At 43.7% G+C, this 18,097-nt stretch overlaps 1 protein-coding gene across 1 annotated transcript in view; it reads right to left on the reverse strand.

The window, feature by feature from the left end:
* LOC122799208 (ketosamine-3-kinase-like) overlaps positions 1-18,097 on the reverse strand; it is a 407,977-nt gene that overhangs the window by 28,200 nt on the left and 361,680 nt on the right. The gene's annotated exons all lie outside the window — the stretch shown is intronic.

The raw sequence follows: 18,097 nt of genomic DNA on the forward strand, positions 1-18,097 counted from the left end.
GACACAAACCTCTGTAACCTCAATCTTCTCTTCTCTACTGGGTCCCAAGATCAAAGATGGGCACTGCAGATGCCCAGTACAATAGTTTCTAAAATCCGCACACTTGGTCAGTGCTCACCTCTTAAAACTTGGCTATTAGTACAAGACACTTCATACACATGCCACAAAATACAAAGGACTACTTCACCTACAGTCATGTTTCAGATCCAAATATACTTACCTCCAGGAGTTACAAAGTAATACTGTTTGAGGAAGGTGCAAACTAATATCTAAGTGGAGATGGTACAAATATGTACAGTAATCCACAAGAGGCACCCCCTTCTGACCATCAAGCCTCTCTTCTGTCAGACAACTGGCTCATTCATTTCTTTAGGTTAAGGACACTGGATGCTCCATTTTGTTTCTTGCCCTGGAAAAGACTGTCGCTCTACCAGGGGTGCTGCTATCATTCTGAGGTGGTCTGTGATTTCTTCTAGCCATAAATCTCGACCCCAGCATCCTGATGTACACATATCTCAGGCTAGAGCTTGCAGTGAGTAGTGCGAGCATGTGCTCATCCCTACACCCTGGGTGGTCACACCTGATTTTGCTCTCTCCTACCTTCCAAGCACAATGGACCTTGCTATCTCCCTCCCTTCCAAGATGCGCATGATCATCCTCACTGCCTGTAGTGTCAGGCTTAGGCTGCAGTTAGAATTTTATACCCTCTACTGAACCAAGAACCAAAAGCTACCCACTTCCAGTTGAATGTACTTTGATAGCACCATTTTCCAGACGGTGGCTCACCACCTGATGACAAAAGATAATAACATTATCCATCCACTTGAAAAACTTTTGCTTAATAACTGCCACTCTATTTCTTTTGGAGAAGAGAGATAAACAAGCTGTTCTATCCAGCAGAACTGTTCATGCAAGAGAAACAACTTGGGTTGGGGGTGGGGGTATGGAAGTGCAGGCTCTCAATAAAAATCTACCCAAGTAGCAGAGACCTCCAAGGCAGAAACGCACTTGACCACCACAACACAACACTAATCATGAGACACATAACTCTCCTAAACAGTGTGCCACTCAACCAAAGCCCCTAAGGCAAAATAGCATGCCCAACACACTAGTGATAGGTGACTCGATAGCGAGGCACACTGATGTCCCACTCACTAGGTTGAATAAGTAGAAAGTAACAGTCAGCTGCCTGTCAGGCACCAGGATCCACCACATAACGCATGTACTCAGGTCACTCAACCACAGGTACAAATATGACTCTGTCATTGTACATGTGGGTGTGAATGACCTGAGACATACCTCCCTGGACTACATGAAAAGAGACATGGAGGTGCTCTTGGATTATGTAGCCCAGGTGGGTATGACCCTAGCCCTGAGCAGCATCCTACCATCACATACAATGATACCACAGTACAAGCAGAAAATGATTGATTTCAACAACTGGCAAAGTTTCTGGTGCCATTCTAAGGGGATCCAGTATCTGTCTGCCTGGGATGACATGACTGACGGACCTCACCCGGGCTTCCGGATATTGGCCATGGCTTTTGCCACCCCTATAGTGCTTTTTTAGGTGATGTTCCAAAGACCAAATTACCACCGTAACAGCTACAAACAAATGCAATATAAGGGTTATGCTGCTCAACACTAGAAGTCTAAATCTCAAAATGCACTCGCTCGAAGCACTCCTTAAAATGGAGAACATTGACATTTGTGCTGCAACACAGACCTGGTTCAAGGCAGCAGAAAGCATCACTGCACTACCAGGCTATAACTCATTCCACACCTTTCGGCCCCAAAACTTGGGCCAAAGCACCAAAGGTGGTGGTGTCTCCATATTCATAAAGGATGCGCACACCTCTAGACTGGTAGCCCAACATAACACATCAGGGATACTTCAGGTGCAACTCACATTGGGAAGACAGTGATTCAGGTCATAGCCTGCTACAGGTCTGCAACTATGTCCCAAGACTAACACTCCACGTTCCTAAGCACCCTGGAGAATATTAGGGTCCAACCTAACACTCTCATACTGTGTGACTTCAACTACCTCTCCATTAACCAGGAAAACTACTCATGTACCAATAACTTGCCCAACGCTTTCTGGAATTCATTAATTCCAATGCCTTGGAGCAGGTCGTTCTTATCCACTACAGGTAGCAACATCCTGGACCTGGTCATTACTAACATGGGCAACCATTGCTCTACATCAATAGTCAACTCCGCCCTGGTTAGATCTGACCACAAACTAATCACCTTGGAAATCCACCCCCCCCGTAAAGGTAACCACCATAAAAAACTTCTCCAAAGTTAAGTTTGGGCTCCTAAAAACAGAGGTGGCTAACCCCATGGCACCCATGCAAGAGAATAGTTGCATGACCGCCGAATCATACACCAATGCACTGAATGAACACGTACACAAATGCATGGATCTCGCCATACCCAATAGAACCAAGACGCTCTCCTCCAAAAAAAGGAACCCAATCTGGTGGTCCCCTGCCATAAACAAACTTTACAACAGGAGCATGAAACTGATGCGGAATAAGGTGAAATCCCAAGACTGAAAAACTCCCTTATCAGCCTCAACAAAAAGTTGAGATCCCTCATCAAATCCTCTGAAGCTAGCTATGAAAACAGAATTACAGCAGACAGTAAAGACAACCACAAAGCCTTCTATAGTTATGTAAAGAATCTCCACAGCAATACCCAGATTTGCTCTGAGCTACTGCACAATGGTACCTCCTATACAAAGCCAACAGATATTGCCAATATACTGGCCGACAGATTCAGTGCCAACTTTATCCCTCCCCCCAAAGGACCAATCCCAATACCAGTAAATTGCCAGGCACCCAGTATTACTGCTGCACAGGTTAAAAAAGCACTGCCCAAGGTCAAGAATACAGCTTCTATGGGACCTGACAATATCCCTGGCTGTGTTCTACATAAACTACAGAGTGAACTGGCACCTCACCTGTGTGCCCTGTTCAATCACAGCCTCACCTCAGAATTTGTCCCTACCAAATGGCGCACTGCTACAATCATCCCTCTCCACAAAGGAGGGCAGACTACAGACTCTGGGAACTATCGCCCCATTAGCCTGCTGAGTCTGATATACAAAGCTATGGAATGCATCATCATGGACCTAATAAACAAGGATATAGGGAATCTCCACACTCTGGATCCTACACAGTTGGTTTTGTGAAGGGTAGATGATGCCTGCTCAACTTGGTAGACTTCTCTGAGTCAGTCAGCAGAGCTGTGGATGAAGGCAAGGTGGTTCATAGCCTACCTTGATCTGGCCAAGGCCTTTGATACCATTCCCCACTCAGGAATCACAGAAAAACTCACTAAGTTAGGCATCAACCCATATATCACTGGGTGGGTTGCAAACTGGCTCACAGATAGAAGCCACAGTGTGAAAGTAGCTGGCTCCAAGTCAGACTGCAGACCAGTCATGAGTGGAGTCCCACAGGGTTCAGTCCTGGGTCCTCTCCTGTTTGGTATCTACTTCTCTGAAGTCCAGGCCAACACGAAGGGACTCTGGCTGACAAAGTTCGCAGACGACTACAAGTTGGGAGTTGTTATTAACTCCCCAAGTGATGCTGAAATCCTACAGAAAGGCCTCACTGAGACTAACAACTGGTGTCAGAACCATGGCCTTAAGCTCAATGTCAAAAGATGTGTCACCCCCCTTGGGAAAAACCCTGTTCCTTTCAATTACCACATTGATGATAGTCCACTAAACACAGAAGGCCTTATAAGACATTTGGGAACACAGGTGGACAGCATCCTCTCTTTTGACCACCACAATGCCACTGTGGTCAGAAAGTCCTTCTATGTGGTACATCTCATTACTAAGGGTTTTGCATCCAGGAAGAAAGAGGTCATTGTCTCCCTCTACTCTTCCCTCATTAGGTCAATCATCGAGTACAATGCCCATTTGGCATGTACTTCACTAGACACCTGCAACAACTGTAGAGGCCACAAAAGTACATGACAAAGAGGATCCTAGGCCTTTAACACTTGTCCTATATATACAGACTCAAAAAACTCCAACTATTCTCTGTCTCATATTGCCTACTTAGAGTAAAGCAACTGGAGTGATCCCTCTCCAGTGGCTTTATTCGACAGAGGCACTGGGAACTAAGGTTGGGTGGCATGATGCCAGGGTAATCCTATGGGCTAGGCTTTTAAAGGCCGCAGGGCCATTAGCCTAGTACACACCTATGAACCAGCTCTGTTAGAAACGCTACATCTAAAGAAATCCCAATGCCTCCACACCACACACTCCAGAGACCTCAGTCTTATTACCACAATCAACAGAAAGTACAGTTTTGTACCTACCATAAATGTAGATGTTCGAGTGCTAATACAGCTGCAGTCATAACAGATGGGTTCTCCTGCCGTCAGGCGGGTCCTCGGTCGGCCGAATTCCAAAGTCTAGGTCCGGCGTCGGTTGTCGTCACTTCTTCCCTGATGTCAGTGCGCCAGGGGTATAAAAGAACCAGCCGACGCCATTTTCTTCAGTTTTTCTTGCCCCAGATGTCAGGTGCCCCCAGAAGGAAGGCAATACATAAATTTGTGTAATAAAGCAATGCAATATAATCAAAATACAGTAGTTGCAAGCAAATACACCATAAAAAAATACCCCAATCAGGTTGTATGAGGAGGTGTGAGCCAATAGGCCTGTCCCAAGAGGGGAAGGAGGGAGGGAAACCTGGACTGCAGCTGTATTAGCACTCGAACATCTACATTTATGGTAGGTACAAAACTGTACTATGTTCATCGTGCATACAGCTGCAGTCATAACAGATGGGTAGAATCCCAAAGCTAAGAAAGGGGTGGTAGGCACTAGGTGGAACTAGGAGGAGCCAGAATGCCCTGCAAGACTGCAGTGGCAAAGCCTGCTCTAGTTTTGGAGTATAATGGTAGGTGGTAGTGCTTGGAGAAGGTATGCACAGAACTCCAAGTGGCTGCTTCCAAAATATCTTTGGTAGGAACTCCTCTGAGGAAGGCTGCAGAGGTAGCTGTGGCCCTTGTGGAGTGAGATCTGATGCCTGCAGGTACGGTTTTACCATGAAAAGAGTAACAAAAGCTTAAGCAGTGGGCTATCCATTTTGAGATTGTCTGTTTGGAAATTGGCTTCCCTTGAGCTCCTATAGCATAGGACACAAAGAGCTGTTCTGATTTTCTGAAAGGCTTTGTTCTGTCCAAATAATAACGCAGCTGTCTGTGGATGTCCAAGGAATGTAGTAGTCTCTCCCCTTTGGTTTGAGGATTATGGTGGAAGGTAGGTAAGTGTATAGCCTGATTCAAAGCTACCCTCGATACCACCTTTGGCATAAAGGACGGGTTGGTTCGTAAGGAAACTCTGTCCTGATGGAAGATGATAAAAGGCTGCACAGCCATGAGGGCTTGTAGTTCCGATACCGTACGAGCTGAGGTGATAGCCAGAAGGAAAGCTGTTTTCCAGGACAAATATTGCAAATCTGTTGAGGCAGCTGGCTCAAAAGGAGGCAAGGTCAACTTTTCTAGAATGAAATTGAGATCCCAAGCAGGTATTGGTTGTTTCCTTGGAGGTTTTATATTCTTAGCCCCTCTGAGGAACTGTCTTAAGAGGGGGTGAGAGAATAAAGGTGGATCAGTGTTGTATTCTGCAGAAATGGCTGAGGCATGGATTTTGATGGAGAAGAATGAAAGTCCACTGCTTAGCAGCTCACCTAGATACTGTAATATTTGAGATAAATTCAGTTTTCCAGGATTCTGGCCTTTTTTCTCATTCCAGGCACAAAACCGTTTCCATTTTGCAGAGTAAGCTTTTCTAGTAGATGGCCTTCTGGCCTCCAAAATGACATCCTGCACCTCCTTGGAGAGTAGGGTCTGTTGTGATGTTAAGGAATCTTCCATGCGGCCAGATTGTGTGTTTTCAGCTGACTGTGAAGAGTTTTGAAGCTGTGCTGAGTCAGAAGAAGAGGCATTAGAGGTAGGGTCCATGGGGGGGAATGAGTCAGGTTCCTCAGGAGTGGGTACCAGTGCTGCCAGTCTGGAGCAATGAGAATCATCTTTGGTCTGTCTGCTCTGGTTTTTAATAGAACTTTGGGCAGAAGAGGAAGAGGAGGAAAGGCATAAACTGTCATCGTTGTCCAACTGAAAGAGAGAGCGTCCACTCTCCAGGCCTGTGGATGAAAAGTCCTTGAGCAGAATTTTGTCAATTGGTGATTTTTGTGGGAGGCAAAGAGATCTATGCCTGGCCTTCCCCATTCTTGAATTATCTCTGTAAAAACTTGAGGATGCAACTTCCATTCGTGTGGATCTGTCATATTTCTGCTTAGGTTGTCTGCCAGCGTGTTTTCCTTGCCTGGCAAGTACTGTGCTTGAAGTTCGATTTGTAATTCCAGAGCCATGTTCCAAAGTGACATGGCCAGCCTGCATAGGGGGTATGAATGGGTTCCTCCCTGTTTGTTTATGTACCACATTACTGTGTTGTTGTCTGTCCTTATCAATAGTTGACCTGGATGCAGAAGGTCTTTGAAAGCTATAATAGCATTCACTACTGCTAGCATTTCCTTTAGATTGATGTGAAGGTGCTTTTCTTTTTGGGACCATTTGCCCTGAATGCACCGATCTGTCATGTGCACCCCCCAGGTGTAGTCCGAGGCATCTGTTGTGATGACTTGATTTGCTTGAGGCTTGCAGAAAGGGAGACCTGTGTTTGATTGGCATGCTTGAGCCCACCACAGAAATTCCTTTTGAAGACATGGAATTAGTGGTATCATTGTTTCCAAACTGTGGCTGTGTTGAGACCATAGGTTCTTCAGGTACCGTTGAAGTTTCCTCATATGCAGCTTTGCACATGGGATTAGTAGGATGCAAGATGCCATGAATCCCAGAGCCTGCAGGATTTTCCTTGCAGTCAGCCTGGTGAAATTTGCTAGTGTTCTGAAGTATTGAGTTAGTTGCCCCTGCTTCTCTGGCGTGAGGTAGGCCATCTGGGTGTTTGTGTCCAAGTTGGCACCCAGGAAAATTATTTTCTGAGAAGGTATTAGCCTTGATTTCTTTTTGTTGACTGTGTATCCCAGAGAATTCAAGAACATTATTACAAAAGCCAGATGTTTCAGAAGTATGTGCTTGCTGTCCGCTTGGATCAGGCAGTCGTCCAAATATGGGTATATTTGTATCCCTTGAAGTCTGCAGTAGGCAATTACTGATGCCAGGCATTTCATGAATACTCTGGGCGCAGTAGATAAGCCAAAGGGCAATGCAGAGAATTGATAATGGGTTGAATCTGCAAGAAATCTGAGGTATCTTCTGCAATTTTGTCTGATGGGGACATGCAGGTATGCCTCCTTGAGGTCCAATGTTACCAGCCAAGACTCCTTGCCCAGCATGGGAAGAAGCTGCTGTAATGTGAGCATCTTGAATTTTGGTACGAGTAAAAATGTGTTTAGGATGGACAGGTCCAAAATAGGTCTCCAATCTTTTCCCTTCCTTGGTACCAGGAATAGCCTGGAATAAAAACCTTGACCTTGTTCGTGAGTAGGTACCTCTTGAATAGCTTTCATGTCCATGAGATCTGAAATTTGTCTTTGTGCCTCTGCCCTTTGATTGTGTGGCAGGTTTGGCATGCCTCTCATTTTTGGAAGGGTGTGAAAATGGAATCTGTAGCCTCTGTTTATAATGTCCAGGATCCATTTGTCATTTGTGACAATATGCCAATTTTTTTTAAAATAATGCCAGTTTTCCGCCCAAGGGTGCTGCCATTTGAGCCTTGCTTGGCATGCAAAGTGGAAAGTCATTGGGCTTGCTTTCTGAATGGCTGCGAACTATCCTCACCACATCTTTGTGTAGGAGCTTGCCGTTGTCTGCCTCTAAACGATCCTTGAGATTACCGTCTGCCCCTCGGGTGCCTGTATCTACCTCTTTGGGGTCTGTCCGTGGCTGGAAAGGACCAATTTTTGGAAGGCCAATTTCTACTGAAACGTGGAGGTTGTATCTGTAGAAAATCTTTCACTGTTTGCATTGATTTAGCCTTTTTTTCTTTAATACCTCCTCAGCTTTAACACCAAATAATACATCCTTTTGTAGAGGGGCATCTAGTAATTTAGCTTTGACATGATCTGGTAAGGTTTGCTCCTTGAGCCAGGCATGTCTACGTATGACTGATCCTGTAACAGCAGCTCTACATGAGGCCTCTAGAGCATCAAAACCACATTGCAAGGTATGTTTACCCACTTGTTCTGCACTATGCATCAAATCCTGCAACTCCTTCAAGTGTCTGGTTGTTTAGTTTGTGACATTTTACTTCTAAACTGTGATAACTGAAACTGTTGATACTTTAGCATATGGAACTGGCAGTTTAATGCCCTCATGGTTAAGGTGGCCGAGGTGTATACCTTTTTCCCCCCACCTTTTTAAGGATCTGGAATCTCTCTCGGAAGGTAATGGGTTTTTAGCAGTGGAGGCCTTAATTCCCTTGGGGCCCTGTGAGATAGTTTCTGGGTCAGCCGCATGGCTTTTGTATAAAAATTGGTGTGAGTCAGGAACCCGGTAGTACCTGTCAGGCTTGACTGGGGCTGGAGGAAAAGGGTCCGGGTTAAGGCAAGCCTCCAAGTACACATCATCTAGTATGTCTAAGACAGGAGGTATAGCCAGAGGCCTGTGCTGGAGTAACAAGAGAAAATCCCTAAGCCTTTTCTTGGAATCTGAGTACTCTTGGCCTTCCCAGTGGAAGTGTTCCCTTAAGGTATGCAAGGTTTCCCCAAATGAGTAATCCTCTGGGGGCGAGACAGAGGGAATGGACTCCTCTGAGAACCCCTGATAAGAGTAATCAAATCCTCAGCCATTTTAAGCATCTGTTTTTTAGGCATGGGGCCTGGAGAAGGGCCCTGTGGAGCTTATCTCTTAGAATGCATGGCTGCTTTAGACTTAGTGAAAGCCTTGATAGAAAAAGAAGAGGAAGGTCTGAAGACACCTTGAGAGGAGGCAGACCTGTGTACATTTTGAGATTCACCACCAAGAGTGGCTTCGGTATGTGTAGTCGGGGTGTGGGCCGAGGAGCCTGCGACCTCGGGCACAGAAGACACCGCCAATGAAGTGTCGTCGGTAGGCAGGGGCTGCGTAGGCGCCTCGCTGAGAACCGGACCACCTGTAGCCGGCTTTGGCGTGGTGTCGGTAGAGGCCACGGACCTCGTGTGTCGGTCCTTATCTTTGCGTTTTTTAGACAACACTGGAGTCGGAGTATCCGACATTATATAGTTAAATTGTTTGCCAAAATAGTGCTGGGCGAACTCCGCCTGACGCTTAATGGTGTGTTTGTTGAATGTAGCACAAAAACGACAGACTGAGACGTCGTGGTCTGGGCCTAAGCAAGGAATGCAGAGGGAATGAAAATCCTTATGCGGTATTTGCTTCCCACAAGAAATACAATTATTAACTTTGTCTGACATCGGTCTGAGGCAAGAAAGGTTTCCCCAATGGGGTACTTAGCTTTCAAGAAGACTTCGGTTGCAAAATAATTTCAGGAGCTGGCTGACCGGCACTTGCGAACTGCTTCTGCTTCGGGCACCGCGCGGCAAGAAAGACTGAAGAAAATGGCGTTGGCTGGTTATTTTATACCCCTGGTGCACTGACGTCAGGGAAGAAGCGACGACAACCGACGCCGGACCTAGACTTTGGAATTCGGCTGACCGAGGATCCGCCTGACGGCAGGAGAACCCATCTGTTATGACTGCAGCTGTATGCACGATGAACATCATACTGGAGGGACAGGCTCATAACCCAGAGACTGCCCATGCTATGGAACAGACTTCCCATACATGTCACGTAGAGCACCTCACTGGCCCTCTTCAAGAGAGATCTTGATGAGTGGATGGGAAACAGAAATTGCACCCCTGGGATCACTCCAGTGGCTTTACTCGACAGAGGCACTAGGAACTAAGGTTGGGTGGCATGATGCCAGGGTAATCCTATGGGCTAAGCTTTTAAAGGCCCCAGGGCCATTAGCCTAGTACACACCTATGAAACTCTGAATCTATTCATAGTTTAGCAGTATAAATTCCAAATTACACAATGTATTCCAAGATTACACAATTGCTTTCACTGTACAGTAATGTTCAGTAACTATACTCACCAATCAGACTTGTTGCCCAGACTTTGTGCATTGCAATAAAACATTTCAACGCTGTATCATATCCTCTATATGCTGTGTTGCTTGAGGCTGATGTGTTGGATTATCTAAAAAAGTTTCTAGATATTCCTTAATTTACCATGACACAAACGCAGTCCCATATTGATGAAGATGTTTACCTTTGGAAAACTTCATTCTTCCCAATATAGCTGCAGTGTTATATATGATACAAAGTTGTTTAACTATTAAAAATGTGGACTTTGGTAAATAAGTAGTCATTCAAATGTGGAGATGGTATTATTTTACTAAGTATAAGGCTAATACAGGCTTCGTTAAGTATTTCAATTTCCCAAATGGCATTCTTCAGACGATTAAGCGGTGTTCGTATGCAAGTATTTTGGCTAGCTGCCCATGCAGGCCATTTTAGGCCTAGCCAATTTCCTTTCAAAGGTGAGAATCAAAACTCGCACCTTAGGTCTGTGAGGTAAACAACGTAACCATTATGCCAACCCCTACCCTCAGGTCACTGGTTCCTGCATGGACTAAGATCACAGTGCAACACATCTTTTCCTGAAGCAATGTTGGTATCACATATTTTACATCTAATAGTTTTAAACCAGCTAGAGCACTCACAGTAATATGGTTCCTGTTTAGGTCACTTATGCTTCTGTTTGCAAGCTTAAGAGTAGAATCACCCAGGACTAACCCTCACCCAGGATGATGCCACAATATAAACAAAAATAACTGACTTCAAAAACTGGCTCAGCTTCTGGTGTCAGTCCAGGGGGGTCCAGTATCGCTCAGCCTGGGAGGATACGGTAGACAGACCTCACTGCTTTGCTAGAGATGGTCTGAACCTGTCCCCCCCAGGCTTTCAGATACTGGTAAAGGTCCTTGCCTCCCCATAGTGCCTTTTTAGGCAATATCAAAACAACAAATTTTCCAACATAACAAAATCTAATCAAGACAAACTCAGGGTCATGCTGCTTAATGCTAGGAGTTTAAACACAAAATTGCACACTCCCTGGAAGCATTCCTCACCTTGAAGGATGCTGACGTCTTGTGCAGTTACCAAGACATTGTTTAAGGCAGTTGAGAGTACCCTGGCCGTGCAAGGTTACAATGTGTTCCACATGTTCAGATCATGCCTTCAACATATTCAAACCTCAAAATGAGCGAGAAGGAACCAAAGGTGAAGGTTTATCCATCTTCATTAAAACAAAATACACTTTGAGACTTATCAAACAGCATGACACTCTCAAACTAATCCACATCCAATTAACTATTGGGAAAGTACCACACCACATCATTGCTAGCTATAGATTTCCCACCATGAACCAGCATAAGCACACTGCCTACCTTGATTTACTGGAATCTCTCACCATACAGCCCAACTCCTCAGTCACAGGAGATTTCAACTATCTTTCCATAGACTGGGGGACATACATGAGCAAAAACATGTTCGCCCAGAGGTTCCTGGATGTTAACACAAATGTTCTGGAAAAGACAGTCTGCATCCCCACTAGGGGCTCAAATGTTCTGGACACAGTACCCACCAACATGGGGTCACTGTACTTCCCCATGCGTGATGCTCTCCCTTGTTAGGTCAGACCACAAATCAGTCTCGTTTGAAGTAACTACACCCTCACATGAACAAAAATTATAAAAAACTTCACCAAAGCTAACTATAGCATACTAAGCGATGGTATAAAAAGTTTCATACCACCCACAATCTCAGACACAAATGATTATTATGCATAAACTCTGCAGTACCTGACCAAGTCAAAACCAGGTCTTCCCCTAAAAACAAGCCACCGTGGTGGACTTCAAGTATAAACAGATTATATAACTACAGGAAGAAACTGTTCTCCAAAAGCAAGATGAATATCACTCTGCAGAGGAAGAGTTCCCTCCTAAGCCTAAACAGGAAAATCAAAAATCTTGTAAAGTCTTCTAAATCAAATTACTAAACTAAAACCACATCCCTAGTCAAGAATAATCACAAGGCATTCTTTAATACATCCAAAGTCTAAAAGGGAATGCCCAGCTATGTGCCAAACTGGTTGTTGATGTGATCACTCATACTACACCGGAAGATATTGCCAACCTGCTAGTTTACAGATTCAGTGCAAACTTCTCTCTCCCCCAATCCCCACCTACTATATTCCAAAACATATCTGACACCAGTCCTCTGCCTAGTAAGTCTAGAAAACAGGTCACCTCTGTGGTCCCTAAGGCCAAAAACATGGCCTCAATGGGACCAGATAATATCCCAGGTTGTTTACTAAACAATCTAAAACAAGACCTAGTGGATCCACTTGGCATTCTCTTTAATCATAGCTTGAGAACTGGCTATGTTCCTACAGAATAGAGAACAGCAACAGTGATCCCCCTGCACAAAGGTGGGACCCATCAACTGATCCTGGAAACTACACACTCATAAGTCTAACCAGCCTCATCTGCAAATCCATGGAAAGAATTATCATGGACCTTATCAACAAGAACATCAGTGGCTTCCAAACACTGGACCCAACCCAGTTTGGTTTTGTTAAGGGTAGATCATGCTTATTAAACCTGGTAGACTTCTTTAAGAATTACACCAAAGCCTTGAACAGAGGTAAGACAGTGCACACAGCCTATCTCGACCTTGCCAAGGTTTGTGACACAATTCTCCATGCTGGCATCATTGAGAAAGTCTCCCAGATAGGGACTAAACCCTACGTTACTAGATGGGTAGCTAACTGGCTCACTGACAGAACACACACTGTCAAAATTGGTGACTCCATCTCCAACAGTAGACCCGTCACCAGTGGAGTACCACAGGGATCTGTGCTGGGCCTCTTACTGTTTGGCATCTATTTCTCAGATGTCCAGGCCAAAGCAGACAGCCTTTGGCTCACCAAGTTCACTGATGATTGCAAACTGGGAGCAATCACCGAGTTCCCCAACAATGTCAACATATTACAAGAAAGGGTAACAGAAACAAATGACTGGTGTCAAAGCCATGGTATACAACTAAATGCAAAAAAATGCATGACTATTCCCTTTGGCAAAACAGAATTCCCTACAAATTACAATATTGGCAGCATCCCCATGAGTTCCAACCCAGTGGTGTGAGACTTGGGAACACATGTTGATAAAAATCTGAACTTTGACTACCAAGTTCAACAGTGGTAAGGAAAGCCTTCTACCTAGTGCACCTTGTAAGCAAGGGCATAGCATCCAGGTCAAGGGATGTTATAATTCCACTGTATTCAACTCTCATCAGACCACTAATAGAATATAATACACCCTTTTGCATGTAGCTCACCATACACCTGCAACAGCTGGAGACAGCTCAGAAGTTTCTCACTAAGAAAATATAGGGACTCCAAGCCATGACCTACGTGGACAGGCTAAAAGCCCTGTCACTTTATTTTGTACCTTATAGGCTGCTGAGAGGTGACTTGTGCCTGGCCTATAAGGCAATCTCTAACCCTGCAATAATAGAAATGCTGCATGTGTGGAAGTCAAATGGATCAAGAGTCACTCGCTCTAGGGATCTCAACCTGGCTTGTAACATTAACAGATCATAATGGAGAGACAGATACATCTTCCAGACACTGCTGCTTTTTTGGAATAGATTCCCTATGCATGTAAAACAGAGCTCTCACTGACCCTTTTCAAACACAACCTAGATAATTGGATGGGAGACTGCAAATTCACTGCTGGGGTGACACCAATGTCCCTTATGGATAGGGATAGCCAGTGTTGATCACAGACCCTCTCTGTGCATAAATTCGTTCTGCAAGCTACCCAAAAAAAAGGACAAATGGGGATACTTGGGATTAACATGGCTAGGCTTGTAAAGGCTCTAGGGCCGCTAGCCTAGTAACCACCTATGAGAAGTTATTTGCAGCTGAAGGCATATTTGTATTTCTAGTGCAAGTCTTTGTATTTTTTTGTTTTGTGAAACAAATATTGCACCAGCAGCAGCATTACTAATATTTCCACTTCTTTTCCTAACCTTTGTGGCCATTGCGGCATCATGAGTTCAAGAAATGCAAGTTTGCTCAAGATAAGAATTGACTGTGGCTTGTACAGGTAATAAATACATTGTCTCTCATTGTATCATCATGTGATTTGGGAATGCTCACATTGGTCAGGCTGCCTAGTGTTTCTTTATCTAAAGTTGTGATATCATCAGGACATCAAGCCCGATCAGTTATCCTAATGTTGGCCGAGCTGGAAGAGTCCAGCACTTTCACATGGCAAAACTGTAGGTTTTACTACTATTACTTCTGGGTACACATTTTCACATACAGCCTATTTACAGTCTGAGATAACTTACTGTGATGGATCCAACAACTGGGAACTACAAGTTTCATGTGTATCTGGATGCATGCGTAAGAGCAACAGTGTCCAAACGGTCTACATTTCGGTGTTCGTTTTCCTAAATGGTAATCATGCTTGATCGAAGAGGATAATGTCAGGTGACATATACTTGATATAGACTCCACAGCAACATCATTCAAGGAGTTGTTTGTTTTAAGTAAGCCTTCCAACAAGTGAGAATTAAGTGAATCCATTATGGTTACTATATATTACAAGTCAAAGAATGCCAATACTATAACACTAATTGGGGTATATTTTAGTTAAGTCTTGGGTATAAAGACAGACACAGAACTTAACAGTAAAAATATCAAAGCCCAGAATCTAGAAGTAAAGACTTATACAATATCTAGTGTAAGCCTATAACAATAATTACACTGTTCATACTTCCTATTTTAAGGGAAGTACTGAAGTGCATTTTCAGCATCAGCGTAGCAGCTGTATCATGCTAAGTTAACTTACCCGCATTATAAGTAGTCCTGTCCCTTGCCAATAATACTGTTCCACTGCTCTAACTTGCAGCCACTTGTAAACAGATGCTTTTCAAAAAATGCAGGCTTCTGATTAGTTATTCTGTCTGTCAATCTACAACACCACTACACTACCAGGAAAATGAAATTAAAACAAAATGCTGAGCTCCCAAAGCCTTTAGAAAGGCAAAGCAGAGTTCACAAATTAAAATCAAAGCTTATTGAGTCACCTCACAGTAAGACGCTGTCCGGTTTGATTCTCAGCTAGAGCGTCTTCTGCGTGGAGATATGCGTGAATGGGCGTACCTTCGTTGAAGGTTGTGCATCAGGGCTGGTAACTCGGCATGTAAAAATCAACAACCAATCATTAGCGAACCGGAGTTCCGCTGTGGCGACCCCTAACCGGGAAAAGCCGAAAGACACAAAAAATTGAGCCCATAAATAGTTGTAGCAGAGTAAAACTGTCACGGATTAATTTTTGAAAGTCAGTAAATGGCTCCCACTGATAAACAGACTCTAAAGAAAATGAAGGCTTCTGATTATTCTGCCTGCCAATCCACAAAACCACTATAATCACCAGGAAAATGAGACAAACAAAAGTGTGAGTTCTAAAATACTTTAAAAAGGCAAGGGAGAACTCACAAATTAAAATAAAGACATACTGAGCCGAGAAATATGTGCAACAGGGAAAAACTGTCACAGACTACGTACTGAAAGTCAGTAAAGGGCTCCCACTCGTAAGCAAATGCTTTTTAAAGAAAATACAGGCTTCTGATGTTATTCTTCGAAACCACTTTTTAACACCATGAAAATGAAACTAAAACAAAATGGCGAGTTCCAGAAGACTTTAAAACAGAAAGGGAGAGCAGACAAATTAAAAGCAAAACTTACTGAGTCTGAAATAGGTGCAGCAGAGCATAACTGTCAACAGATTAAGTTCTGAAAGACCGGAAACTTGGAAATAAACACCATCCTTTAACCAAATTTGGTTGAATTTTTGGCCAATTTGCCAAAATCAGAATTCAACTGTGTTGTTTTCCTGGAAAAAAAAAACATTCAAATGGGAAGATTTTAAAAATGGTGGTCACTAAAATGAATCACAGTGCAGAAGTGCTCTTTCAGAAATCCACAAATTTGGATACAGACATAGCCGTTAAAAGTAAGGACACACTGGCACAGACCTAAAACTGGTAGTTGGAATATCTTTAATGAAACCAGAATTTCCAGAATTATGATTGGTACTAGATAGCCAGCAGGTAGGAAGAGTAATGACAAAACAAAGAATTATGGGTTTTGTATTGGGATGACAACAGGTGAGATTCTTAAGAAATAAACAATTAGCAGAAACCTCTGTTGAGGGAGAACCATCTCATAAGAACCAGTGTAAGCATGCCACCATAAATATAAGCCATACAGAAACAGCCCCAGGCCCCGTGGAGAAAAGGGAGGAAGCCTGGATTGTAGTCTAGATGACTGGGCAGGGACCACTAGAGACGTAAGATAAAAAGACATACAAGAGCAGATCTACCTTCTGGATCATGTGGATCTTGCCCCATTGCCCAGCTCTCACCTCACTCCTCACTCCTTCCCCGAAAATATTGCATATAGGGTAAAATGTTGGGGAAAAAAGCAGGAAGCCAGCTGACAGAGGTCACAATGAAAAATAAAAATGTCTAAAGTAGAAAACAGTAAACTAGAAAGGCCTAATTAGAGCTAAATGAATAAACAAGTAAACAAATAAAAAGAGGAGCACCAAAAAGTGAAGAATAATTAGGCTGGAGAAGTTAGGAGGAGGTAAGGGGCAGCTGATCAGGGTGTGGAATACGGTTTGGCTCAGGGGAATTGGAGATGGCAAATGATATAACACCTACAGTTGAGTGGCAGGGGGTTAGGGGAGCATGGGAAGCTACAGATATCAATGGGCTGTTAAGTGAGAAACAATAGACTGGCTGATGAGAAGACAAAAGGAAGAGAAAAGACTGGATGAAATGAAGAAAGGAAGGAAGTGGACAGGCAGGTGATATGAAGGTATTGGAAGAGGTAGTCAGAGGACTACAGCCAGGTGGAGCAGAAGACAGGACAGCAGATAAAAGTAAGAAAACAGGACAGACAGGAAGAAAGGAATGATGAAAATGTAGAAATACATCTGTTAAGAGATGTTAAAAAAAGAAGACAGCTAAGATGGAATATCAGGTAGTATGCAGTGGCGACTAGTGATGAAAGGGAGGCAAAACCAGTTGTGGCCAGGCAGAAAAACAACACCCCAGGAGAAACTGGAGGTAAGTACACAGGAAGGGTAGGCAGAAGAGGTGGCCAGGAGTAATACTAGAATAACAGGAAATCAGGGCAGACTAGCATAACCAAAGTGAAGATGTACAATTATTAATTGATGACCTCTTTTTTTTCCAACACATGATCTGCTAACAGTTGCAGCACTAATAATCTGGTGTCAAACTGTGGAGGCAAGTGCCCCACAACCCTCACACAAGGGACTCAATCTTTATAACACCACTGAAGTCCAAGACCAAGATTGCTGCATTTCATGTAAAGTAAAATTCATGACTGCAGCAACCTTGTTCAGTAATACTCTATCTTTAACAAGAGAGACAACATTTTTCAATCATACAAGTACAGATGGATTTAGGACTGAAAATTGTGTTTTTGAGCATTGTGTATACACAATCCTTTGGAAAAACAGAGGGTGTGTATACACAATCCTTTGGAAAAACAGAAAGTGTTGGTGATGGTGGACTATCACTATGGGGTGGGAATGGGAAAAAAGGTTGGGTTAATCTAATAACAGGTGCAGGCCTAGCTCTAACCAAGACAGTCCCAGTTAAAAATAAATAAATAAAGCGAATGGATCATTGGCATAGACTAGTCTATGTGGGGACTAATGACAGGGCAGAAGGGACCACAGAAGAAGAAATGGAGGATCAATGAGGTGGCAGCAACATAACGGTGACTTGGACAGTGCTGCAGTCATCTCAAAAATGTTACCACTGTGAGGAAAGTGAAGATAAGGTACTTCAACTGCTTACTCAGAGACAGGAATATCAAACAGCAGACAGTGATGGTAGGAAACTGGGGAAAGCCTGGCAAGATGAGGAGCTTTTCAGTAGTATATTATTCC

Source organism: Protopterus annectens, chromosome 4.part0, assembly GCF_019279795.1.
Source record: "Protopterus annectens isolate FY-2018-M chromosome 4.part0, PAN1.0, whole genome shotgun sequence".
NCBI classification, from domain to species: Eukaryota; Metazoa; Chordata; order Ceratodontiformes; family Protopteridae; genus Protopterus; species Protopterus annectens.